Source organism: Leptonychotes weddellii, unplaced genomic scaffold (assembly GCF_054177405.1).
Source record: "Leptonychotes weddellii isolate Sample4059 unplaced genomic scaffold, ASM5417740v2 HiC_scaffold_11045, whole genome shotgun sequence".
NCBI lineage: Eukaryota > Metazoa > Chordata > Mammalia > Carnivora > Phocidae > Leptonychotes > Leptonychotes weddellii.
This window is the reverse complement of record NW_027687826.1, coordinates 1-7,059: the sequence shown is the minus strand read 5'-3', so window position 1 is coordinate 7,059 and position 7,059 is coordinate 1. Positions and strand designations below refer to the sequence as shown.

Sequence of the window (7,059 nt, the reverse complement as noted above, 5' to 3'; positions counted from 1 at the left end):
GACTGTGCTGCGGATCACGGTCTATGGCAACCCTGAGCTGAGAGCCCGTGCCTCGGATCCGTCTCTGCAGCCGGCTTCCCCGCTCCGATACCTGGGAGCCCTGCCACACTCAGGCAACCCCGGTCTTCCTGTGACCCCGAGGTTCCTGAGACCACACTGTCCCGTGAGGGTTCCACCCCCCGCTTAGCCACTGGAGCAACGTCCCTCAGCGGAGCTGACTTCTAAAAATTCCGCTTTTGTGCTCTGCGGCTCCATCACTTGCCAGAAGTGGCCGACGGAGGCCCCTCTCCTGCCATCTATCCTCCCGAATATCGCCTCGGATTCACCTCTCCGCATGTCCTACCTTCCAGAAAGTGGTCGCTTTTCTGTTCAGAGAGTTGTTGCTATTGTTTTCTTCAATCTCCTGTTGAGTTTGTAGGTGTTCAGAATGATTTGATACCTATCCAGCTGAATTCATGGGACCAGACGAAATTCAGATCTCCTACTCCTCTGCCATCTTGCTCTGTGCCCCCGTTGGTTGTTAACTTTTGACTATTTTCCATAATTATGAAAAAGCTGACAGTTTATGCTTGATTTTTTTTCCAATTGGGTGTGTGTGTGGGAGGGGATGGGGGTGGAGAATGTGCCCTTGGACTGTCTACTCTACAATTTTTGCTGACTAGAACTGGATTTAGTTTTAAGGGTAAATATATTACATACTTCCAAAAGCCTTATATTGGAAATTCTCCAATCATTACAATATTCTCTAATTTCTTGCATAATCATAATATTATGTATGGCCTTCTTTCTTTCTTTCTTTCTTTTTTTTTTTTGTATGGTCTTATTTCTTAAAGTTTAGTTGGCTGAATATAAAATCCTTGGTTCACATTTCCCCCTTCTAAATATATTAAATATGCCACTCCATTTCTTTTGGCATAAAGTGCGGTGGATAAAATTCCAATGCTAACTCAATTTTCTTTCCCATATAAATGACCTGGCCTTTTTGCCTGAATGACCAAAACCTTACTTACTTTTTCTTCTTTAAAAGTTAGTAGTTTTATGAGAGTATTTCTCAGTAGTGGCTATTATGGGTCAATTTTACAAGTATTTGGGATGCCTTTCCAATATTTAAGTTCAAATCTTATTATTTCAGTAGAGTTTTATTGAATTATCATTTTGGGAATGTCTTCCTATTCAATTTCTTTGGTTTTCTTCTTCACAGCTTCTTATTATAATTATGATGGATCTTTTTTGCCCGGCTTCCCATATTTAACATTTTTTCTAAAGAGTCCTTTTAATGCTTTCTGTTGTCTATTTCCTCCTGTTATTTTACTCCTTTAAGCTTCATTTGTGAAATGTTTTTATTTCTTTCTGAGCTCCATATGAGCTTTTTCATATTCTCCTGTTGTCTTATTTACTTTTCTATTTGTTGCTCCTTTATAGTTTCTATCACCTTTAAATGCTTTATTGAGATGTATACTTCAAAAGGATGAATTGCATCCAAATCAAGCTTAGGACATTTTCACCATCCCAAAAGAAACCTCATACAAACATCGGTCACTCCCTGTCCCTTGGCAACCCTCCCACCTTATGCAACCACTAATTTACTTTCTGTTCCTATAGATCTGAGTTTTCTGGACATTTCATATATAAACAGGATCATACACGTAGTCTTTTATGACTGCCTTCTTTAACTTAGCATAATGTTTTTAAGGGTCATCCATATTATAGCACACATCATTTACCTTATTCAGTATTACATAGGTCTCTGATCCATTTTAAATTTTGTATATTGTGTGAGGTAGAAGTTCAACTTCATCCTTTAACCCGTAGATATTTAGTTGTCCTGACGCCATTTGTTGAAGAGATTATTCTTTCCCACTTGAATTGTCTTGGCACCTCTGCCAAACATCAATTGACCACAAATTGTTATTTCTGTACTCAATTCAATTCCATTGACTTATATGTTTATGCCTGCATGCACCACAGTCTAGATTATTGTAGCTTTAAGGTTTTATCTCCCCTGCTTGTTTCAGGTTTAGTTTGTTCTCTTCTCAATGTTTTAAGGTGGAGTTTGAGTTCTTTGTATCCTTTAAAACAGGTGTTTACTGCTATAATTTCCCTGTAAGTACTGCTTTAGTGGCATTCCATAAGCTTTGGTATGTTGCATATTTATTTTCATGTATCTCAACGGATTTCCTAATTTATCTTGTGACTTTCTCTTTGACCCACTGGTCAAATTTATGGAGTGCTTTAATTTCTACACATTTTTTAATTTTCCAGATTTTTGTTACTTATTTGTAATTTCATTCCATTGTGACCAAAGAACAGACCTTTTATTATTTCAATACTTTTGCATTTATGGAGGCTTGTTTTGTGTTCTGGCATATGATCTGTCTTGGAAAATGTTCCATGTGAACTTCAGAATTGTGCTGTTGGTGTGTGAATGCTCTATAGATATGTTAGGTGTAGTTGGTTTATAGTGCTGCTTAAGTCTTCTGTTCCCTTGTTGATTCTCTGCCCACTTTTTCTATTCATTGTTGAAAGTTGGGTCATGTCTCTGTTATTGCTGAATTGTCTATTTTCCTGTCAATTCTGTCAAGTTTTGATTCAGAATTCTGACTGCAAAATACAGAATTGTCAAGAATTTATGAGCTGTGTTGTGAGGTGCAGAGATGTTTACAATTCTTTTTTTTTTTTTTTAAGATTTTATTTATTTATTCATAAGAGACACAGAGAGAGAGAGGCAGAGGGAGAAGCAGGCTCCCCGCTGAGCAGGGAGCCCGATGCGGGACTCAATCCCAGGACCCTGGGATCACGACCTGAGCCGAAGGCAGACGCTTAACCATCTGAGCCACCCAGGCACCCGAGATGTTTACAATTCTTAATAGATTCTTGATGGATTCTCTTTTATCACTATAAAATGAGCCTCTTTCTGTAGGAAGTTTTTATTTTCAAATCTTTGTTTAGCCTCTTCAGCTCTCTGATGGTTGCTGTTTGTAATGATATTTTCATTGTATTTTTATTTTTGAATCCAATGTGTGTCTCCTGTGGACAGCATATAGTTGGATCTTATTTTTGTAATCCAGTCTGACAAAATATTTAATCCACTCACATGTAATGTTGCTATTTATATGACTGATTTATGTATTTTGCTTTTTGTTTTCTATATGTCATACACCTTTTATTCCCTTCTTTTTCAACTGAGTTTTTTTTTTTTTTTTAATTTTTAAAATTTTTTAGGTAGGCTCCATAACCAGCATGGAGCCCAACACAGGGCTTGAACTCAGGACCCTGAAATCAAGATCTGAGCTGAGATCAAGAGTCAGATGCCTAACCAACTGAGCTAGCTGGGCACCCCACAACTGAATATTTTCTAGTGTAATATTTTGATTCCTTTTATTAATCATTTTTTGTATTTTTTTATTTTCTCAGTGGTTACTCTAGGCCTTTACAAGTATATATCTTGTCAGAATCTACTTTAGCTTTATAATAACTTAATTCCAGTGAAATATAGAAATGTTACTCCTATAAAGCTTTTTTTTTATTATACATGTGGCATCTCTATATGTTAAAAATGTATCAATACATTGTTGTAATAAATAATTTTGTTTTAAAATAGTTGAAAGAACAAGTATATATTTATAGTTTTGGGGTTTTTTTAGTTATAAAATTTAATTGTAAAGATCAAGCTGTAGTTATTGGTCAAACCAATGCACATTAATAGCTTTGAAGTGTGTAGATGTTAGTTCTTAAATAAAGGTGACAAATACCATCAGATTCTTGTAACACTGTTTAGGATCTAAATAAATGTGATTCTGGACATAATTCAATCCACAAGGCTAATTGAATAATAGTGCAATCATCAATAATTAAACCAAAGGCATAATTTTCCAAATCACTTTTAGTTAAACAGAATAAATTCTAGCTTTTTTAAAGTCTAAAGCTACAAACAACTCAAATCAATCTATTTTTCTACCTGAGATCAAAACAAATTTCTTATACCCTATCTAAACATGATTCTTGACATTGAGGTAAATCTGAATTCACGTAATATAGTGTCAAACTTTTCCAAAAAATTTTAAGCCCTGCTTTAGAGAGAAATTCTCATGTTACATATACATATTTTTTTTCTTCAAAGACTAATGACAAATATACGAGGTTAATAGGCATATAATGGGACTATGATACTACTAATAATGTGAAAATAAAAAGTCATTCATTTATACAAAGTGTTCCTGTATGGTGCAATATGAAATGGGATCACTGTCTATGTACATACACAAATCACCAAACATTCAGAAACTAAGCCCACTTTGAGAAAAGTCATTCAATTTTTTTGGAGCAGAGGTTGCCAAGTTGTGATGTTTAACAAAAATATTGTGTATAAAAGCTCCGAAACCAAGTATTAGCCTAACTTGGCAATAATTGCAACTTAAATTAAAAATTAAACCCAACTAGATCTTTACTGTGGCTATGCAACTTTTGCTTTGTGTCCTGCAGGTTTTACTGAGCTAACAACCTCTTATCTCTTGCCTCTTCTCCTTGCGCTCCCCCTGCCTCGAGCTTCCTTCTTTATGGCTATCTTTGGCAATGCTTCCAAATCCTGAAAGCAAAAGAACCTGCTACAGTAAATGAGGAGGATGAAAGATAACACTGTATATGATGTACAAAAACCAATCTAAGACTGTGAACCAAGAAAAAAAAAATACTAGAAGGAAGGCTGAGCAGTAATGTACCCTCAAGGGAAAGAGAACATAAAAAAATAGGAGGTCTGTACTCCTGACCCTTCTTGCACATTATCTTCTGATTGAGAAGAGCATGGAACCAAAACGTCAAACTCTGAAAAGGTAATGACTTTGAAGGAGGAGCTAGAGAGATGAATACACAATAAAGAAGTACAGCAGCAGCTTTAGCTGTCAATGAGTTTCTTTGCCTTGACATTGGCAACATCAATACAATCTTTGTCGGTGTCAGCCTTTTCTGTGATCCAGTCTATTTATCAATGTTGAGCCTCGATCTCCTTGTCCATGTCCAAGGCCATGTTTTTTAGGTTTCCTAGGATACTGCCCACTTGAGTCAGGTTCTCTTCCATCTCATCTTCTCTGGCATCGTTTGTTATATGTTTAATGTATCCACACTAGCTGTTCCACTGGCTGGTTGTTGAGGCTGACCATTTGTCACTGGGCCTGGCTGCTTGGATACTACATTGGGAGGAGAGTTGTCTCCACCACCTCCCCATGTTGCCTTGTAGGCCTTACCAGACTCAAAGTTCTTTGTCCTATTACATGGGCAGACACAAAGGCCACAGCACTTGCTGAGCTCTGTTAAAGTTTTCTCTGCCTCACTCATGTCTTTATTTATGTGGTCCAGGCCTTCTTCTATGCAGTTTAATGGTTCCCTTTGTTCATCCAGCATAGTGATAGTCTTGACTCCTGCATCCTGAGACTCAAGGGCTAAACCCAGGATTCTCCTTTACTTTTCAGAGACTCATCAGTAACCTGGTGGGCCCTCAGCTGAATTTCTTCTGATGACAGATTATCCATGATGAATTAAAACTTTTGATAAGCACATAAAGTGAAATGTGGATATTCGAGCAGTTCGGGCCATTCCTCTTGCACCAGAGCGGCTCGGACACCCCCAGACCAGACCAGGAGCTGCGTCCTCCTAGCGCCTGCTTACTTAGTTTTTTAGATTAACCTTTGTACCATTTCACGTTCTCATTTCTTCCTGTGGATTCATTATTGAAATAGAGCTTTGCTTCTACCACCTGCTTTATGGTGTCACAAATACACATTTCTATGTTATAGATAACACCACAATTATATACATACTGTTTTATAGAATTGCTTTTTAAATCAGCTGAGGGAAGAACAGGTCATTACAATGCCTTTTATAATTTCCCACGTAATTACCTTTATTAGCATTTTTTTTCATGAGGATTTGAATTACTGTGTGGTCTCACTTCCTTTCAGCTTGAAAAAACTTCAGTATTTCTTGTAAGATCAGTTTCTTAGGAATTAATTTAAAATCTTGAGAATATCCTCATTTTGCCTTTGTTTCTAAAGGATAGTTTTGTTAGAAGATTCTTGGTTGACAGTTCTTTTTTCCTTTCCAGCACTCTGCATGTTATCATCGCACTGCCTTCCTGTCTCTTCTGTTTCTGATAAATCAACCATTAATGGGGTTTTCTTGTACATGATAAGTGATTGTTTTCAAGATTTTTGTCTTTCAGTATTTTTAGTCTGACATGTATGTGGGTGTAGACCATTCTACTTTATGTAAGAATTTATTGACTTTCTCAGATTAATGTTTTTCACCAGATTTGGGATTTTTAAGCTTAATTAAGAAATCTTCAAATAATTTTTCTGCTTTTCTTTCTCCTCTCCTTTGGGCACTCCCATTACACATATGTTGGTGATTCATATTTCTCTGAAGCTATTCTTCATTCTCTTTTCTCCTGCTCTTCAGATCGTTATTATTTGGTTCATTTAAAATACTTTCTGGGGGTTGGAGCAAGATGGCAGAGGAGTAGGAGACCTGGATTTCATCTGGTCCCAGGAATTCTGCTGGATAGGGATCAAACCATTCTGAACAACTATGAACTCAACAGGAGATCGAAGAAAAGAATAGCAACAACTCTGAACGGAAAAACAACCACTTTCTGGAAGGTAGGACGTGCGGAGAAGTGAATCCGAGGTGATATTCGGGAGGATAGGTGGCGGGGGAGGGGACCTCCATCAGCTGCTTCTGGCAAGTGATAGAGCTGCGGAGCACTAAATCGGAACTTTTAGAAGTCAGCTCCGCAAAGGGACATCGCTCCAGTGGCTAAGCGGGGGGTGGAACACTCTCTGGGACAGTGTGGTCTCAGGACCCTCGGGGTCACAGAAAGACCAGCGGTGCTTGAGTGCGGCAGAGCTCCCAGGTATCGGAGCAGGGAAGCTGGCTGCAGAGACGGAGCCAAGGAGTGGGCTCTCAGCTCGGGGTTGCCATAAACCATGATTCGCGGCACAGTCGGGCTACTGCTCCTCCAGCAGGGACCCAACAAGCGGCAGATCTGGGGAGACTCCCCTTCCTCCC

The 7,059-nt window shown here is 38.2% G+C and overlaps 1 pseudogene; it reads right to left on the bottom strand.

Moving 5' to 3' along the window:
* Positions 1 to 4,701: 4,701 nt before the first annotated feature.
* On the bottom strand, positions 4,702 to 5,615 carry LOC102741374 (synaptosomal-associated protein 23 pseudogene; annotated as a pseudogene).
* Positions 5,616 to 7,059: the final 1,444 nt, after the last annotated feature.